At 41.5% G+C, this 19,276-nt stretch overlaps 1 long non-coding RNA gene across 1 annotated transcript in view; it reads left to right on the forward strand.

Moving 5' to 3' along the window:
* Window positions 1–17,687, forward strand: part of LOC147583146 (uncharacterized) — a 41,026-nt gene extending 23,339 nt beyond the window's left edge. The window contains exons 2-5 of the long non-coding RNA XR_015245857.1: window positions 8,256–8,486; window positions 10,435–11,731; window positions 12,685–15,237; window positions 15,491–17,687. This is a non-coding gene — a long non-coding RNA (uncharacterized LOC147583146). The remainder of the gene's footprint in view (window positions 1–8,255; window positions 8,487–10,434; window positions 11,732–12,684; window positions 15,238–15,490) is intronic.
* The last annotated feature ends 1,589 nt before the right edge of the window (window positions 17,688–19,276 follow it).

Genomic DNA, 19,276 nt, shown 5'->3' on the forward strand with positions numbered 1-19,276 from the left:
CATCATCCCTTTTGTCCTGATCATTACTCAGGAAGCACCAAGGAGAGATGACCCCATGCTAGGCATGGCACATTCATTGACTGTGTTAGTCACCTAGAGCCAACATAACAAAATACCACAGGCCGAGTGCCTTAAACGTATAAACCCTGGGTCAAGTAAATGCCAATAGACATTCACTTCCTCACCCTTCTGGAGGCTAGAAGCCCACGATCAAGATGCTGGCAAATTCATGCTCTGATAAGAGCCCTCTTCCTGGCTTAGAGGGGACCACCCTCTCACCATGTGCTCACATGGCCTTTGGTATTATCCATGGCCTAGAGTCTCTTCCTCTTCTTATAAGGATACCAGTTCTGTTGGATCAGGGCCCCACACAAATGACCTCATTTAACCTTAATTACCCCTAAAGGCCTATCCCCTAATGCAATCACTTGGGGGTTAGGGTTTCAACCTATGAGTTGGGGGGTGGGGTACACAATTCAGCCCATAACAGTAACCCAGCTAAGGAGGAGGTGACAGAGATAAACGTAGATGTCTTATAAGTTAAGTTTGGAGGAGACGATTCCACTGCTGGATAATGCCACTTGCCTGCAGGTGGAGAACATGTCAAGTCCATGATAGACCTTGACAAGGGGCCCTTTCTTCGGTGGCCTTTGCATCGTCCACTGTAGGTGGTATGGGAAGCTGAAAAAAAATGCAGTTTTGTTTCAAGGGCCATAGGGTGGATGTTGGCTACGGAGCTGCTGTAAGTCCTAGTGCCTACAACAGTGCCTGGCACATCACAGGTGCTCAATAAATTTATAGTCACTGGACTTCTTGGCCTATCTAATTCTTTTAAACTCTTTTACTTCTATTTTATTTTGCTGAGTTTTTGTCATTCCTGCCTTCTGTGTCCTTAATATTTTCAGCAGTGTTGCGTTTGTTTGTTTGTTTGTTTATTTGTTTTCTCCCTTGGGCTATTTTCTGTTTTCCTTTATTTTCTTTTTCCACTTTTTTCCTGAGCTCATGTTTTGCCCCCTGATGTCTTACCATCTTATCCCTTCACTCTTTCTTCTTAGAGGCAGTCCCTTCATTAAGTTTTCTAAATGCCTGACAACTGTTTGGTTATAGCTTTTGTCTGTTCTATGGCAGCATTTTCCTGGTAAGGGTTCCACATCTGCCACTTGCTTTTCCTGTCCCTTTCCTATGCATGGAGAGACCCTTTGCCTTTTCCTCTTTGATGATTCATCTTTGAACAGGTGGAGTTTTTCCTGGATCAACTCTTTTTGGGAGTGTCATGTGGGAGGCTTCAAAACAATGTTCCCTGTTGGCCGGAATTTTCCTGATGACCCAGGGTTTACACGTGAGCCTGATCAACCTTCACTTCTCAGCTTAGGCAAATCTGGGCAAGTTTGACAACCCACGTAAGAAATTGGACCTACGGAAGAAATGCTGGCCTCTGCCAAGGAGACTTACATGATTTGATTTTCATTTATTTATTCATTTGTTGCCTGAATGATGAGAGAGGAAGCTTATGTCCCAGTGCCTGGGGGCAGAGAGAAGGTAGAAAGAGAGTGTCTGCAGTCAGCCTCACAAGGACCAGGTTTGAGCAGTTTGGAGAAGACAGAGCTCTTCTTCGGGCCCTGATGCTCTCCCATCAGAGACCACAGCATGACAGAAAGGGCAAGAGCTTCTCCCCACTCCTGCCAGGAGCAGGGGCCAAGAGGAACACAGCCCTGCTTTGGCATCACGTCAACTGAAACCTTAGGTCACAGAGGACAGAAGCCAGCCCAAACAATGTGTGCAAGCAGCCAGCTTTCCATTCTCCTTCCACCTACTTCCACCTTCTGTGCCCAGTGCCACCATCAACAATAGGACCACCTTCCCCACATCTTGCCCCCCTGGCCACCTCCTGGCTCTGGACCCAAGCTTGGCCTAGAACCTTTTAAGACCCAGTTAGGAGTCTAAATGTCTGGACATCTTAATCAAAGAAGAATCTATTAAAGATTGAAAGATCAAAGGAGGAATTAAATATCAGCTTCTGTATAGATGGGGCCCTCTGGAGTTCCCATGCCTGTCAGGTGGCTCAGCTGTAATCAACTTTGGACTTCCCTTCAGATTCAAATTCCCGGAGAGAGAGTTTTATGTGTATCGATAATGTGAGAAAAGAACTAAAATAGATCAGCTGCCAAGGATTAATGTCATATTTTTTGCTTTTGCTTTTATAGAAGAAACACCAGCGCAGTATCCTGCTTGAGCCTGTCCTCCCTAGAGATCCGCCTGACCATTTCATTTATTCATTTAAGATCAAAGGAACCAAGGGATGGCAACAGGCAGACTTAATCATCAATAACCCTGTACCCTTTACCATGGGTAAAAACCAACCAACCCCTGTCTTCACTATGGGTTTCAACTTAAAATATGACACATCTTTGGAAACGTCTGTTTCCTTTTACAGTCTTTATATAATCTATGTTACCGGGGTCCATCTTCATTTCGCTGCTAAAAAGATTCTACCTCACCTCAGTCCCATTCATATCCCCTATTGGCATGAGTTGTGTGGAGGTCCGGTGAAATGCTTTCTGAAAACCTGCCTAAAGCCAACTTCACAATCTAAGAGGAATTCTGATGGGGAGAATTTGGAGGGGACTCAATTTGGGGAGGATTCAATTAAATTGATAAAAGGTTTAGAAATTGGACCTAAAGGGGCGCCTGGGTGGTGCAGTCGGTTAAGCGTCCGACTTCAGCCAGGTCACGATCTCGCGGTCCGTGAGTTCGAGCCCCGCATCGGGCTCTGGGCTGATGGCTCAGAGCCTGGAGCCTGTTTCCGATTCTGTGTCTCCCTCTCTCTCTGCTCCTCCCCCGTTCATGCTCTGTCTCTCTCTGTCCCAAAAATAAATAAACGTTGAAAAAAAAATTTTAAAAATAAAAAAATAAAAAAAAAAAGAAATTGGACCTACGTAAGAAAAAGGAATTCATGGAAAAGAAAAAGCTATTTCATTACACAGAGAAATTAAAACCTGAAGCAATTACTACTGAGGTTTTTGGTTCGGGAAATGAGTATCGACTACCTACTGGGTGCCAAATAATGTATTTCATGCAAATGGTACTAAAATAGGTAAGACCTACGCCCAGCCCTCCAGAGCTCATTGAGCAGTAAAAGTATTTGAATGTTTCTGCAGGAATCATCAGGAACTGGGATCAACAATCTATTATATTTAAATTGCCTTTTCCCCCCTGATTATAAAAACAATGCATGCTTATTAAAGAGAATTGGGAAAACAAAGAAGAAATTAAAATTTTTCTGTGATGCTGCCAGCAGCAATAATCAGTTAATGTTTTTGTAGCTATGTGTGCTTATAATAAGCACTGACATTGATTAAATGCATTCCATATGTTGGAATCTCATTTCATCATTGGCCCTATGAAGTGGGTACCATCATTTTACTAATGAGGAAACAGGTTTTGAAGTTAATCTGCTCAAAGTTTCATGGCTAGGAATTGGCAGAAGTAGAAATAATCCAAGACTCACCCTGTCTTATTCTCAAGCTCTCAAGCAGCCCAGGGACCAGAAGGATGCACCAGTCAAGCGTTTGTCATCAGAGGGGCAAGGCAATTCTGAATACAGCCCCATGGCTGCAACTCAGATGGAACTTTCAGGGGACTGATGCCCAGTTCCTATGAAGAGACAAGGGCTGAACTAGCTGTACTCTCTAAAAATGAAAATAAAGCAAAACAGAGTCTCTTTGGGAACTCTTTAGTAATAATGTAAGAAGCAGAAAAGAATTCTTTGTCACACTCTGGGAGGAGAGCGCCATGAATCGAAATGGCTGTGTCTGCAAATGAAATGCTGCCACCTGGTGGAATTGGTTGTACAGAACATAAGACCGGCTCTGAAACACTCCCTCCCTGGCAAAAGAGATATTTGGAAAGAAATTTACATGTTGGAGTTCTGCATTAGCGGGTAGGGACAAGAGTTATAACTGCCGATGTCACCCTCAACTCTCCCCATATCCTGATAAGGCTTGAAGAAATTCAGATTATGTATATTTTCCTATAATCATAAAAAAAATGTTTTTTTCTTACTTTATTATAATGAAATTACTTCTGATGTTCACACACCTTAAATACTTAGTAGATCTCCTAGGTCATTTTCAGGGGTTGTTTGACTGGTATCTAATGAATAGGGCACAGAGTAAATGATCAAAAAGTGCCATGTAGGGGTGCCTGGCTGGCTCATTTGGTAGGTAGAGCATGTGACTCTTGATCTAGGGTGTGAATTTGAGCCCCACGTTGGGCAAAACAAAAAAACAGGGGCTCCTGGGTGGCTGGGTCAGTGGAGCATCCAACTCTTGATTTCAGCTCAGATTGTGATCCCAGCGCCATGGGATTGAGCCCTGAATCAGGCTCTGTGCTGAGCATGGAGCCTGCATAGCGTTCTTTCTCTCTCCCTCTGCCCCTCTCCCCTGCTCGCTCTCTCCCTCTCTCTTACTCTAAAATAAAAACATAAAAATAAAACGTTTAAAATTTAAAAAAACAAAACAAGTGCCATCTGTTGGGTTTGTCTGTTTCACTCTGCCTAGCATGAGAGGCTCTCAATCATTGCGGTACTAAAGGCAGCAAAACACCCTCCTGCCCAAGCACCCATTTGTATTGACTACCTGACTCACTTGTCCTTTTATTCCCTTTTCTAACATAACTTGGAAGGTTATGATCATTGTTGTACATCTGTTCACTAGACAAAATAAGTTTGAAATAAAGAGATTTGTGTCCAAACCCAAAAAATTTTGGCTATCTTGATCCTCCGGCAAAGACAGATGAAGGGGAGCCTGGGTGACTCAGTAGGTTGAGAATCTCTGCTACGGTCATGATCTTGGGGTCGTGAGTTCAAGGTCCGTATCAGGCTCCGCACTGGGCGAAGCCTACTTTAAAAAAGACAGATGAAGAGTCCTGTGCAGGATGTTTATGGGGCTAGATATATGCCATTGAACACGAGCACTTAATCTCCAGTTCAGGGCCAGACTTCTAGGAGTCTACAGACCCCCTGGAATAGTCGGCAAAATGGGATTTGTCTGAAAATGTTACCGTTAGGAATTATTATGAAAATGATTAGCTTTAAATAAATAAGTGATGATGCTGATCAGGGAGACTTTCATCCTTCTCTCCTATAGACCTGCAGACCAAGCTAAAGCTAACTAGAGTCTGTGTAAAAGGGCCCTGGGCAACAATAAGGGGGCCCCCCTGAGTTTGGCTCTGCCCATAAAAGCTTGGTGGCTTTGGGTACTTAATGGCCCAGCTTCTCATTTTCCTTATCTGAGTAGTAAAAGCATTTGATGGTATAATGTTTAAGCTCTTTTGCATTATTAAAATTCAGTGATTTAGGAGAATGGCTTTCAAACTTTTTTAGCTTTAAACCCCCTCCTAGGTTTCTGAAGATTCCCTTGGGCCACTCCAACCATTTGATTTAAATTTGAAAGCCCTAGGGGCTCCAAGGAGCTCAGTTTGAAAATTACTGTCTCTGTATAATCATGTGAATCATTGAATTGATATGTGAAAAGGTAACTAATATCCTTAAAGAGGATTTTGCCAGAAAGTTGTGTTTAAAATGAACTTGGATGACCTAGTAAGATTTCCTGTTGATTTAAATTAAATCTAAAATTAGGAGCCCCTGTGTCTTTCCCTCTGAATTTCTGATTGATAAGCAATTAGCAGACACTTCTCATTTAGCATTTTTCATTTTTTTCCTTTCCAAACTCCCATATATCTAATGAAAAAAAAAAAACCACTTAAGGATTATTGGGTTTAAATGAAGTCCTAGAAAAAGCAAATTTAATCTACACTGGAAAATCAGAAGAATGGTGGTTGCCTCTGGCCCAGAGAAAGGGGTGAGGGTGAGGATTTTCTGGGAAGGAATCAACATTTGGGGGTGATACATTTGTCAAAACTTAGTGGATATGCACTTAAGATTTTTTTCATTTCATTGAATTTAAATTTCACATTTAAAAAATTTGAATACAATGGAATATTATTGAGCCTTAAAAAGAAAGAAAGTCCCGTCACTTGCTATAATGAGAATGAGCCTTAAGGACATCATGCCAAGTGAAATAAGCCAGTCTCAAAAAAGGTCTTGTTCTGACGTAGCCTTATGGCATCTGCTCGGGGCAAACCAAACATCTCTGATTTCTGCAACCAGGTGCTTAACCTAGCAACCTTATCTAGGTGAGGACAGCTACATAGGTCAGGATCTGGCAGGAAAGTGACTCACTCAAACAAGGTAACTGAGGAGAATTTAACGAAAGGACCATTTATAGAAGTGTGAACAGGGGCGCCTGGGTGGCTTAGTCGGTTAAGCGGCCGACTTTGGCTCAGGTCATGATCTCGCAGTCCGTGAGTTCGAGCCCCGCGTCGGGCTATGTGCTGACAGCTCAGAGCCTGGAGCCTGTTTCAGATTCTGTGTCTCCCTCTCTCTGACCCTCCCCCATTCATGCTCTGTCTCTCTCTGTCTCAAAAATAAATAAACGTTAAAAAAAATTAAAAAAAAAAAGTGAACAGGTTCAGGGTATGGCTTCCCTCCACCTGGACCCCATCAAGGTGACCCCCTTTATGTAGGCTTATGCCCCAGCCGTCTCCCTACTCCTCTCCAGTTCAGGTGACCCATCTTTAGTCCCTCTGGGGGTGGAGTTGTGAGCTATGCCAATGGTTCAGAGTCCCAGCTAGCAATAAACTCACCTGGGGAACCTTTGAAATACATCAGTGTCTGGGCCTCACCCCTAGAAGTTCTAATTTAATGGGTCTCGGGTGAAGCTTGGTGCTACTGGCATTGTTCCTATTTAAAAATTCTCAAGTGAGAGGTGCCTGTGTGGCTCAGTCAGTTCAGTGTCTGACTCTTGATCTCAGCTCAGGTCTTGATCTCAGGGGTCATGGCTTCAAGCCCCATGCTGGGCATGAAGCCTGCTTTAAAAAAAAAACAAAAAACTAAACTAAACTAAAAGCTCGCAGGTGACTCCAGCAGGCCCAGATCAATTATTTCAGACTCTGAAGGGTGTAGGACTGGGTACTTTTTCGATTTTCCCCAGGACAGCCCAAGCCAAGAAGTTCTGTCCTGTTTTCTATCAAAATCTGTTGTTTTAGCATAAACTTGGGGATCTGTTGTCCTCAGACCTTCCTCTCAAAGTGAATGTCAGAATAATTAATTTGGAATAATTCAGAGTAAAATAATTCCATTTAATTCCATTAGCGTCGATTAATTTCACACTAATAACCCTACTCTGGTTTTGTCAGCATCTCCGGCTAGACCAGAGCCACTAACAAGGGAATAGAGAAAAGCAACATCTGTATTTCAGAGCAGCATTATTCACAGTAACCAAAAGGTGGAAACAACCTGTCCACTGACAAGTGAATGGATAAGCAGAATGTGATGTGTACATTGATAGAATACTACTCAGCCTTAAAAAGGAAGGAAATTGTGACACATGCTACAACAGGGATGAACCTTGAGGAAACCATGCTAAGTGAAAAAAGCCAACCACAAAAGGACACATGCTATATGACTCCACAATTACACGAGGGACTTAGGGTAGCCAAATTCATAGGGACAGAAAGTAGGCTGGAGGGAGGAGAGAGTGGGGAATTGTTCAATGGGCGTAGAGTTTCAGTTTTGTAAGATGAAAAGAGTTCTGAAGGTTAGTCGCACAACAACATGTTGAACACCACTGAACTGGGGGCGCCTGGGTGGCTCAGTTGGTTAAGTGTCCAACTTTGGCTCAGGCCGTGATCTCACAGTTCATGAGTTTGAGCCCCACATGAGGCTCTGTGCTGACAGCTCAGAGCCTGGAGCCTGCTTCAGACTCTGTGTCTCCCTCTCTCTGTGCCCTTCCCCCGCTCGCACTCTGTCTCTGTCTCTCGAAAATAATAAATAAACATTAAAAGATAATAAATTAAAAAATAGATCACTGAACTGTACACTTAAAAATGGTTAGGATGGTAAATTTTATTTGTACGTTAACCACAGTTTAAAAACATTTTTAAAGCAGGAATATTTAAATAAAATAGTTCAAAGTATACCTTTGTACACACATTTGACAAGAAAAATTCCCCCATCAGCCTTCCTCCTGCCCCAGCCCTGGGGCTTGCTGTGGATACTGGGAGAACAAATCTTATCATCTTCCTTTCTTCTTAATCTGGCCTGGTGGGAAGACCCCACTGGGCCTAAGAACATGAACTAACTGGAAAAGAAAAACTTGGCAGGCTCCTGCTAATTCTCCGTGTGGTCAGTGCAGGTGTCCAGAGTGAGGGGCTCAGCTGTCCAGAAGGAAGCCAGCAAGGACTCCATTACAGTTGGGACAACCTGGGGCGGGGCCCCACAGAGCAAGAAGAGAACAGTGGAAGTAAAACTTCCCTGCCAAGTAAGGTAGAAGGAAGAGGATGTGATTTCCATTTATACTGCTGTAGGAGAATGTTCTTCGTTGACATGGATCCCCACTGTGCTGTCTCTGAGGAGTGTCTATCATGTGAGCTGCTTCGTGGGCTTCTGTCCAAGAGTCACCCTCCGGGGAGCTGGAGAATCACAGGGGAAAGGCAGAAGGTGACATCACCTTGCCCTGGGGGAGAGAGCTTGCAGTCTGGGAAATGGGGAGCAATGCCCATTGGGCTCCTCTGTAGCAGCTCTTTGGTGACAGGATTCTAAACAAAACTCACCCTCAAGGAAAGGGATTTCTGGGGTTTACTGTGTTCCACTGCGCTGTTCAGGGTAGAGGTACAGATCCCAGGCTCTGTATGCTTCCCTGTACAGCCTACAAAATCCAAAAGGAGGGTTAAATTTAAGAAACCCAAAGTGAGGCGAGAACTCATTATGCCCACAAGAGGACTCTTATACAGTATTTAACATTTTCTCCTTTTGACTCCAGGAACCATATTTAGCATCCAGTTTTAAGAAACGTTTTCTGCTGTGAAAATCAACAAAGATCAACCAAATGAGATCATTTATTCAGGGTTTGCTGTAGCAAAGGAGTCAGCCACCAATACACATTTTGGCAGAGTCTCAGAAGCAGGCAGAGGAGTGGAAAAGCTTCACCATGGAAAGAAGGGAAGGCTGTGGCCTTGCCCTGATTGGAGGCTGTTGGTGTGTGTAAACTGTAGGCTGGCCAACTAGAAGTGGGGTATTGTACGGGGTTGATGAGGAGTGCATATTTCCTTTCTATGGAAAAAATAGGGGCAAGAGATAGGGAGATGGTCAGTTATTAATAAAGGGCTGACCATTTGGGTCTGACTGTTACAGGAGTTATTGCTTGACTTCCTGGACTGATGGGTAGAGGTGGAGGTCCAACTTCCTACACTTCCGACTAACAGAGAGTAGATCGGCTCCCGTGGTTGCTTCAGAGTGTAGGCTAGAGTTCAGTTTGTATATGTGGTCTGGTCATTGTCCATTTGTGTAGTTAGTGTCTCACTACCAAACCTTGAAGTGTTTCAGCCTGAAAGTCTAGAGAGGGTGGATTGCAGGAGTACAAAAAGATGCGCATCCAAGGGAAGGTCAGCTTTCTTTGCTCCCCCTCTGCTCAGGCCTGTGTGGCAATAGCAATGTCAGATCAAGGGGGACAATGGTCCAGAAGTTCCAGATGTGGCCACTGAAAGGGCGGGCTTACGCCGGCCGACTCCATCTTGTTCTGTGTCGTTCACCTTGACCACACCTCCTCCCCTTGAGTAACACCCCCCTCACCTGCCTAACAGGACTCGGACCCTTCCCCAGCCAATCGGCTGAGGCCATAGCCATTACCTCACCAACTGCCCCTGGGCCCCAATAAAACCTTTGTCCTTTTGAAACTCGCTCTCTCTCCCCGGTATCTCACCACCGCGTCGGTGCAGGTAGGGGATTGAGCTCGAGCTAGCTCGAATAAAGGCTCTTTTGCTTTTGCATCGGACTCGGCTCCCTGGCGGTATTTGGGGATCACGAATTCTGGGCATAAGAGCCACTACCAAAGCTGAAAATGAGGAGAGGCAGATAACAACAGGGAAGCCACTGCCGCAGTATGGACCCGCTCAGGAGTCACAGTGAGAACCCTTTTTCCAAATATTTAAGAGGAAGGTTATCTTGATGGCTGAAGGAAGCACTCCAGTTACACTGTGTAAGATAAGGAATTCCCCGAGAGCACAGCCCTTTGATGAAATCCCCAATATCCCTGCGTATTTATTTCAGAAGTAGAGTTTGCCTTGAAAATGATGTCAGTCAACATGTCCTAGCATCACATTTGTAAACAGCTTATTTGCTGCCCTTCTCCTACCATAAGTTTTAACTAGAAATCTTTAAAATTGTCTCTGAGAATCATTCTCCCCCACCTGAGCCCATAGCTTTGGTTTATGATTCTCCTATGGCTTTTAAATTGCTGTATAGTTTATTGTATTCATACTGACTTCTCTTAGCCTCCAACAGACTGTGGGCTGTCTTTGTTTTATCACCTGCAGGGCAGGTACTGGCATTGAAACAACACTGGCTGATCTGCATCTCTGTGAAGGGTGACACATTCGTTCTCCCCAGTACTTAACTGAGAAGAGCTTTCCTGCCAAAGCAGAAGATAGGTGCTGGAGGACACAAAGATGTGGCTGTGGCTGCCTGCTGGCCTCAGGGCATGAGAAAAGCAGCCGAGTAAATACATACATACATTTACATACAAAGTAAAGGAATGGAAGTAAGTACAAAGTGCCTTGGGAACACAAATAAGGAAGTAACTTGCTTTGACTGGCAAATCTGGCTTCACCAAAGAGGTTAAGTTTTGAAGGATGAAAGGAGGTTTGCAGGGAAGGAGTAAAACATCCAGGCAGAGGGAATGTGACAATGCACAGTAGCCCAGGTGATGGCATCTAGGGGAGGGCAGGTGGGTGGAGGAGGGCTGGTGGAGAGGCAGCTGCCACTGTCCACGGGGACCAGATTGTGAAAAGCCTTGTTGCCATTTTTATAAGGCATTTGGATTTCATTCTAGTCGCAACATGGAGTCTATGCAGGCTGCTAAGCACAGGAATGTCATACGTCTGTGTTGTATTATAATTTTGGCATCGATGTGGCAGATGGATGGGGACGCCCGGTTTAAGAGACCACAGATTATAAGGACCTGAACTTGACAAATGGTGGGGGTCGTGGGTTGGGAGGGAGAGAATGGGCTTAAGAGGTATTAAGAAAGCAAAGTTAGTGGGACTTGGGAACCTCATATGTCAGGAGGGAGTGAAACAGAAGAATTGGGGGTGCTAGGCTTTTAGCTTAGACAACTGGATTTGCAGTAAGGAATTATAATTGACAGGTTTAGTCCTGGGTTACAATGGAAATGCCCAAGGAAGGGCACCAGGGGCCATTACACAGAGGAGAGCACACTATATACACTCCATAGACAAAATCACAAGGTTTCTCCAAAAATCTGTAAATCACCGAAAGTCCCTTATGCTTCCCTGGGGCAAACCACTCTCCTTGGTGGTTTTCAGGAAGTCAGCTTGCCAAAAGACAAAAGGGAAGTCTCACTGTTTCACACACTGTGTGGTGTTTGCATTTATAATCCTTGCCCTGCCTTTATTCTACCACAGTCTGTGCTTGATTGGTCTCCCGCATATATGAGTAAATATCAGCTGTGATAAATGTCTCAAAATTGTTCTTCAATAGTTATTTCTGGACTCTCCATCGAGATCAGGGCACCTTAGTTCCCTCATTGGAGCTTATATGTGGCATCTCTTCTGGACACCTTGAATTCTGAATCGTCTTCCCTCGGCCCCTCTGGTGGGACTCTTTCAGTGGCCATTAAGATTTGTGACTCGGGGCACCTGAGTGGCTCAGTCAGTTGGCTTTTGATTTTGGCTCAAGTCATGATCTCATGGTTTGTCGGTTTGAGCCCCACATCGGGTTCTGTGCTGACAGCCTGCTTGGGATTCTCTCTCCCTCTCTCCCTTTCCCTCTCTCTTTCAAAAATAAATAAACTTAAAAAAGAAAAAAATTGTTACTCTTGCATGCTGAAACAGGGTCCTGAACAGTTTTGTCTCAACAGCAGCTGCTTCTTTTTTTTTCCATTGGTGGACAAAAAGGTGGTTGTTAGGCCTTGATTATCTGATCTCTGTTAAGTGGCAAAGACTGGGAGCTTAGTGTCTCTGTCTTTTTTTTGTTCCTGCTTTTCTTGAAGCTTCTACTATTTGGGAAGCCGGTATGTATGCCTTGAGATCACAATACAATGATTTAATCAGGAACTTGCCACCCTCAACTGTAACATTGAAAATTGTCGTGTCGGGGCACCTGGGTGGCTCAGTCGGTTAAGCGTCCGGCTTCAGCTCAGGTCATGATCTCACAGTTCATGAGTTCAAGCCCCACGTCGGGCTCTGTGGCTGACCGCTCAGAGCCTGGAGCCTGCTTCCGATTCTGTGTCTCCCTCTCTCTCTGACCCTCCCCTGCTCATGCTCTGTCTCTCTCTGTCTCAAAAATAAATAAAACATTTAAAAAAATTGTTATGTCATATCTAACAGTGCTGATTTATTGTATTTTTCAAGTATTGATAGAATCCTTTGTGTTCTTTGTCTTATGCTCTATATTTACCTTTGCCAGTTCTCTGAGGATTTATAAGTGAAAAAAGCCTTGCCTCTCCTTGCAAAGGAAGGAAGTACTAAGAAAATATTTTCTCTTTTAAGCAGTTTGTTAATAATTATATTTCTTTTGTATTTGTGGAAATCTTTTTTTTTAATTAGGCTTCATACCCAGCCTAGAGCCCAACACAGAGCTTGAACTCATGACCCCGAGATCAAGACCTGAGCTGAGATCCAGAGATCAGGAGTTGGACGCTTACCCATCTGAGTCACCCAGGGGCCCCAAATTTGTGGAAATCTTTTTAAGCAGCTTTATTGAGAGGTAATCCACATATAATGAAATTCATCCATTTAAAGCATAAAATATCGTAGGTTTTAGTATAGCCACGGAATTGTGCAGCTATGACAGTTTTTGAATGTGTTGATCACCCCAAAGAGAAAACCCAGACTCATTTGCAGCCAGTCCCTTTTTTCCCCAGTAGCTGTGCCCCCACCGCCACCCCAAGTCTTAGGCAACCGTTACTTTCTCTATAGAGAGATTTGCCTATTCTGGACATTTCATATAAATGGAATCATATAATATGTGGTATTTCGTGCCTGACTTCTTTCACTTAACAATGTTTTCAGGGTTCATTCATACTGTAACACCTATCAGTACTTTATTTCTTTTTATAACCAAATGGTATTCCATTGTATGGATATACCACATTTTGTTTATTCATTCATCAGTTGCTACACATTTGGGTGGTTTCCACATTGGGGCTGTCATGAATAACGACGCTATGAACATTTGTATACAAATTTTTGTGTGGACATATGTTTTCATTTCTCTTGGGAAGATGCCAAGGAGTGGAATTGCTGGGTCATGTGGTTAACTCTGTGTTTAACTTTTTTGAGGAACTGCCAGACTGTTTTCCAAAGTGGCTGCACCATTCGCATTTCCATCTGCAATACATGAGGGTTCCGATTTCTGCATATCCTCCCCAACACCTATTACTGTCTTTTTTGATTATAATATCCAAGTGGTATGAAGTGATATCTCATTGTATTTGACATTTCTCTGATGACTATCTATGTTGATCAGGTATATGATTAGCAAGCAGTTTCTCCCATTCTGTTGTAAGGGTTAAATTGTAGTGTAGGGCTAACGCTTAGCTTGTAAAGTAACAGCTTTGTTCTGACATTGAAGGTTAAGAGATAACTGCCTTGCTTTACTCTTGTAAATTACGCTTCATACTCTTGTAAATTAGGCTTCACCAATTAAGGAAACAAAAGTTCAAAGAAAAGAGCATCAGAGGCAAGGTCAAGGAGATCCACTGGTTGCAACTTAACGGCAGAAAGTCTAAAATAATCACCCCATCCAGAAACTGTATCTAACCATCTGGGAACTATTTCTTTGTTCTGTTCCCAGTTGATAATAAAACAATGTGATCAGCTATAAAAACTCTGTACCCTGGCTGTTGGGGGCCACACTCTTATCAAGAATGTTGGTCCCGATCGGTCGGCCTTGCCTCTCATTGTAATAAACTTTGTTGTGACTGTCACCAGTGCCCATAGCATTCTGTTTCAGGAGTCGTGTGGATGCAACACTGTGGATTTTCTTTTCACTTTTCACTGATGGTGCCCTTTGAAACACAGAAGTTTTTAGTTTTGATGCAATCCATTTATTATTTTTTTCTTTTTCACTTGTGTGTTGGATGTCACATTTCACAAGACTTTGCCTACCCCAAGGTAATACAGACTTACTCCTATGTTTCTATCTAAGAATTTTATAGTTTTAGGCCTTATGTTTAAGTATATGACCATTTTGAAGTGTTTTTTGTGTATGATATGAGAAAAGAGCCCAACTTCATTCTTTTGCATGTGGATATCAAGTTGTCCCAGCACCATTTGCTGAAAAGCCTGTTCTTTTCCTCCCTGAATTATCTTGTACCCTTGTTGAAAATCAATTAACTATAAATGCAAGGGTTTGTTTCCAGACTCTCAATTTATTGAACTATATATGTTTTTCTTTATGCCACAACCACACCGTCTTACTGCTTTGTAGTAAGTTCTGAAGTTAGGACATGTGAATCTTCCAATTTTATTCTTTTTTTTTTTTTTTTTTCCAAATTGTTTTGGCCACTCACACCAGCATTCCAGAAGTTCCATCAGACAGCTTTCTTTTTGTTGTTAATTATTGGAAATTAATTAGCCACAAGATTTTCTTGTCATTTGTGAACACCATAGGTTATATCTAATTCAAACAGGCATACCTTCTATCAAAGGAGAGGGAAATGTATACAAAGAAAAAAGAAACAATGGAAACTGGTTTTTCATGACTTGAAAAATAAAGAACTCTAATTGATAGCAAATTAAATATATCTGAATGTGTGTTTGGGGAATGGAGATGGAGTAGGAATGATTGCTTCTGGCTTGTCAGACTTCATGACATCCTGAGAAATCATAAAGATTCTGCATACAAGGCTTTTTCTTTTTCCATTCTCTACTAAAAGAAATAGGGAAGTTCAGTAGAAATATATCCAAATGAGCAGTGTCAAGATAGAAGGGAAGTCTTTTGAGCCAACAGCAAGGTGTTTAATCTTAAAGCTGAACCCTTAGTTCAACTCAATCTAACTCAGCAAGTATAGAGAAAATAGCATCTAATAAAATAGAGAGAAATGCATCTGTAAACTCCTCCATAGTGTTACCTAGCTTTCCTAACAATCTGATAAGGTATTTTCTTTTTTTTTTTTTTTTTTTTTTTAATTTTTTTTTTCAACGTTTATTTATTTTTGGGACAGAGAGAGACAGAGCATGAACGGGGGAGGGGCAGAGAGAGAGGGAGACACAGAATCGGAAACAGGCTCCAGGCTCTGAGCCATCAGCCCAGAGCCCGACGCGGGGCTCGAACTCACCGACCGCGAGATCGTGACCTGGCTGAAGTCGGACGCTTAACCGACTGCGCCACCCAGGCGCCCCTGATAAGGTATTTTCAATGTATGGGTATGTGATGGTTCATCACGTATCAGTTTACAGGGTATTTGGGGATGAAATTAATATTTAAATCTGGACTACTCTCCCAAATGTGGGTGGGCCTTTTCCATTCAGTTGAAGAACTGAATAGGACAAAAACACCAGCCTCCCTGAGCAAGAAGGAATTCACCTACAGACTGTCTTTGGATTTCACCTGCACATCGACTCTCCTGGGTCTCAAGCCTTCTGGTCCACACTGGAGATCTGGACTTGCCAGCCTCCATAATATTGTAAGCGAATTCCTTATAATAAGTCTCTCTCTATATGTATGCATCCCATTGGTTTGTTTCTCTGGAGAACTCTAATGAATACAGGGTATAAAGAATTTCTAAACAAATGGATTGGTGTATTTTTGCCTGCCTCCAGAGAGAATTTATAAATTTCATTATAAAACACCTTAAAATTGAAGATGCCTCTATTTTGATTGACTTATAGAAACTAATAATCTTTTTTATTGAAGTATAATTGATATACCATGTTATATTAGTTTCAGGTATGCAATATAATGATTCAGCAATTCTGTACGTTACTCATTGTTCATCACTTTTGATAATTATGCTCTTAATCCCCTTTATCTAGTTCACCCATCTCCCCACCAACCTCCCCTGTGGCAATCATCAGTTTGTTCTCTGTATTTAACAGTCTGATTTTTTGTTTGTCTTTTTTTTCTTTGTTTTGTTTCATAAGTTCTACATGTGAGAAGCATATGGTATTTTCCTTTCTCTGTCTGACCTATTTCACTTAGCAAAATACCCTTCAGATCTATCCATATTTTTGTAAATGGCAAGATGTCGTTCTTTTTTTATGGCTGAGTAATATTCCATTGTATATATATATATACCACATCTTTATCTGTTCACCTATTGGACACTTGGGTTGCTTCCATATCTTGACTGTTGTAAATGCTGCAGTAAACATAGGGGTGCATATATCTTTTCAAATTAGTATTTCGATTTTCTCTGAATAAATATCCAGTAGTGGAATTACTGCATCATACGGTAATTCCATTTTTAATTTTTTGAGGAACCTCCATACTGTTTTCCACAGTGGCCGCACCAACTTACAGTCCCACCAACAGTGTGAGAGGATTCCTTTTTCTCTACATCCTCACCAATGCTTGTTATCTCTTGTCCTTTTTATTCTAGCCATTCTGACAGGTGTGAGGTGATACCTCATTGAAGTTTTGATTTATATTTCCCTGGTGATCAGTGATGTTGAGCATCTTTTCATGGGTCTGCTGCCTATTTGCATGTCTTCTTTGTACGTCTATTTAGATCCTCTTCCCATTTTTATATCAGATTATTTTCTTGGTGGTAAATTGATAAGTTCTTGATGTATTTTGGATATTAACCCCTTATTGGATATCTCATTTGCAAATGTCTTCTCCCATTCAGTAGGTTGCCTTCTTATTTGTTGATGGTTTCCTGTGCTGTGCAAAAGCTTCTTATTGTGGTGTAGTCCCAATAGTTTAATTTTGCTTTTGTTTCCCTTGCCTGAGGAGACATAACCAGAAAAATGTTTCTATAGCCAATGTCAGAGAAATTACTGCCTATATTTTCTTGTAGGAGTTTTATGGGATTCCTTGTAGCATTTAGGTCTTTAATCCATTTTGAGTTTATCTTTGTTTATGGTATAAGGAAGTGCTCCAGTTTCATTATTTTGCATGTAGCTGTTAAGTTTTCCCAGCATCATTTATTGAAGACACTGTCTTTTCTCCATTGTATGTTCTTGCCTCCTTTGTCATAGATAATTGACCATATGAGTGTGGGTTTATTTTTGGACTCTATTCTGTTCCACTGATCTGTGTGTCTATTTGTATGCCAGTACCATACTGTTTTGATTACTACGGCTTTGTAGTATAACTTGAAATCTGGGATTGTGATACCTTCAGTTTTGTTCTTCTCTCTCAAGATTATTTTAGCCACTTGGGTCTTTTGTGATTCCATACCAATGTTAGGATTACTTGTTTTAGTTCTGTGAAAAATGCTGTTGGTATTTTGATAGTGATTGCATTAAATGTATAGATTGCTTTGTGTAGTATAGACATTTTAACATTATCAGTTCTTCCATTCTATAAACATAGAACCAGAAACTGATAATTTTTCATGTAAATTTAGAAGAATTCAAGAAAATAAAAATATTTAATTCTATATGCTTTAGATCTACTGGTTGGATTGTTTTGATTTAAAAACAGTAATATGGGGGTGCCTGGGTGGCTCAGGCCCTTTTGTTTTTTTACTTTCTAGGCTTTCTTTTTTTTAATTTAATTTTTTTTTTTTAATTTACATCCAAATTAGTTAGCATATAGTGCAACAATGATTTCAGGAGTAGATTACCCATTAGTGTCCCTTACCCATTTAGCTCATCCCGCCTCCCACAACCCCTCCAGTAAGCCTCTCTTTGTTCTCCATATTTATGAGTCTCTTATGTTTTGTCCCCCTCCCAGTTTTTATATTATTTTTGTTCCCCTTCCCTTATGTTCATCTATTTTCTCTCTTAAAGTCCTCATATGAGTGAAGTCATATGATATTTGTCTTTCTCTGACTGACTAATTTCGCTTAGTGTAATACCCTCCAGTTCCATCCATGTAGTTGCAAATGGCAAGATTTCATTCTTTTCAATTGCCAAGTAATACTCCATTGTATATATATACCAATTCTTTATCCATTCATCCATGAATGGACACATGGGCTCTTCACATACTTTGGCTATTGTCAATAGTGCTGCTATAAACATTGGGGTGCATGTGTCCCTTCAAAACAGCACACCTGTATCCCTTGGATAAATGCCTAGTAGTGCAATTGCTGGGTCGTAGGGTAGTTCTACTTTTAGTTTTTTGAGGAACCTCCATACTGTTTTCCAGAGTGGCTGCACCAGCTTGCATTCCCAAAGCATCCAACTCTTGATTTCAGCTCAGGTCATGATCTTACAGTTTGTGAGATTGACCCCACGTCTGGCTTTGCCCTGTCAGCTTGGGATTCTTTCTCCCCCTCTCTCTCTGCCCCTCTCCCGCTCACACACACATGCTCTCTCTCCCTGTCTCAAAATAAATAAATAAACATTAAAAAAATTAAAATAGTAGTATGTTTTCTCTGTTTTTAACAAGGAAAAAAAATAATGGTAACTAATATCCTAGCTTTTGCAAGACTTGGATTTATTTATTCATTGAAAGTCTTACTAATCTGAAGTTCCTAAATCTTTGAAGTTCCTAAATCTAGTCTTGCTCTTCAGATAAGCTTACATTACTAATTATTTAATAATATAAAAATGTTAAGAAATGTATATGTCCAACTACACTGAGTCATAATTATATCTTTTTAAAAGATTTACCTTTAAGAATTTCAAAACAGTGTTAAAACCTATTTAGACTCAGTTACTCCACTTCTACATAAAATTTATAATATCACTTCCCTGACAATATTTTTGATGTCAACAGTGATTGCATTATTGTGTAGTCTCAGCTTAAATCATAATCCAAGATCCTAAATTGACTTTGAGACCTTGGGCTAATTGAGTTAATAAATAACCTTTGGATGCCCAATTTCTTACCAGATTAAAATTCCAAAAGGTCAAGAATATAAAAACAAGCTAACATAGTTATAATATATCTGCCTCCTACTTTTTATTCTTTAGAGAGTGACTATCAGTTAGTAGATTAGTAAAGTGATGCACTTGAGTCATATTAACATGCGTGATACCATTTTCCACACTAAAGACATACAGAATGAATGAATGTGGA

This window comes from Puma concolor, chromosome A2, assembly GCF_028749965.1.
Source record: "Puma concolor isolate L17-30 chromosome A2, mPumCon1.1.hap2, whole genome shotgun sequence".
Classification (NCBI taxonomy): Eukaryota; Metazoa; Chordata; class Mammalia; order Carnivora; family Felidae; genus Puma; species Puma concolor.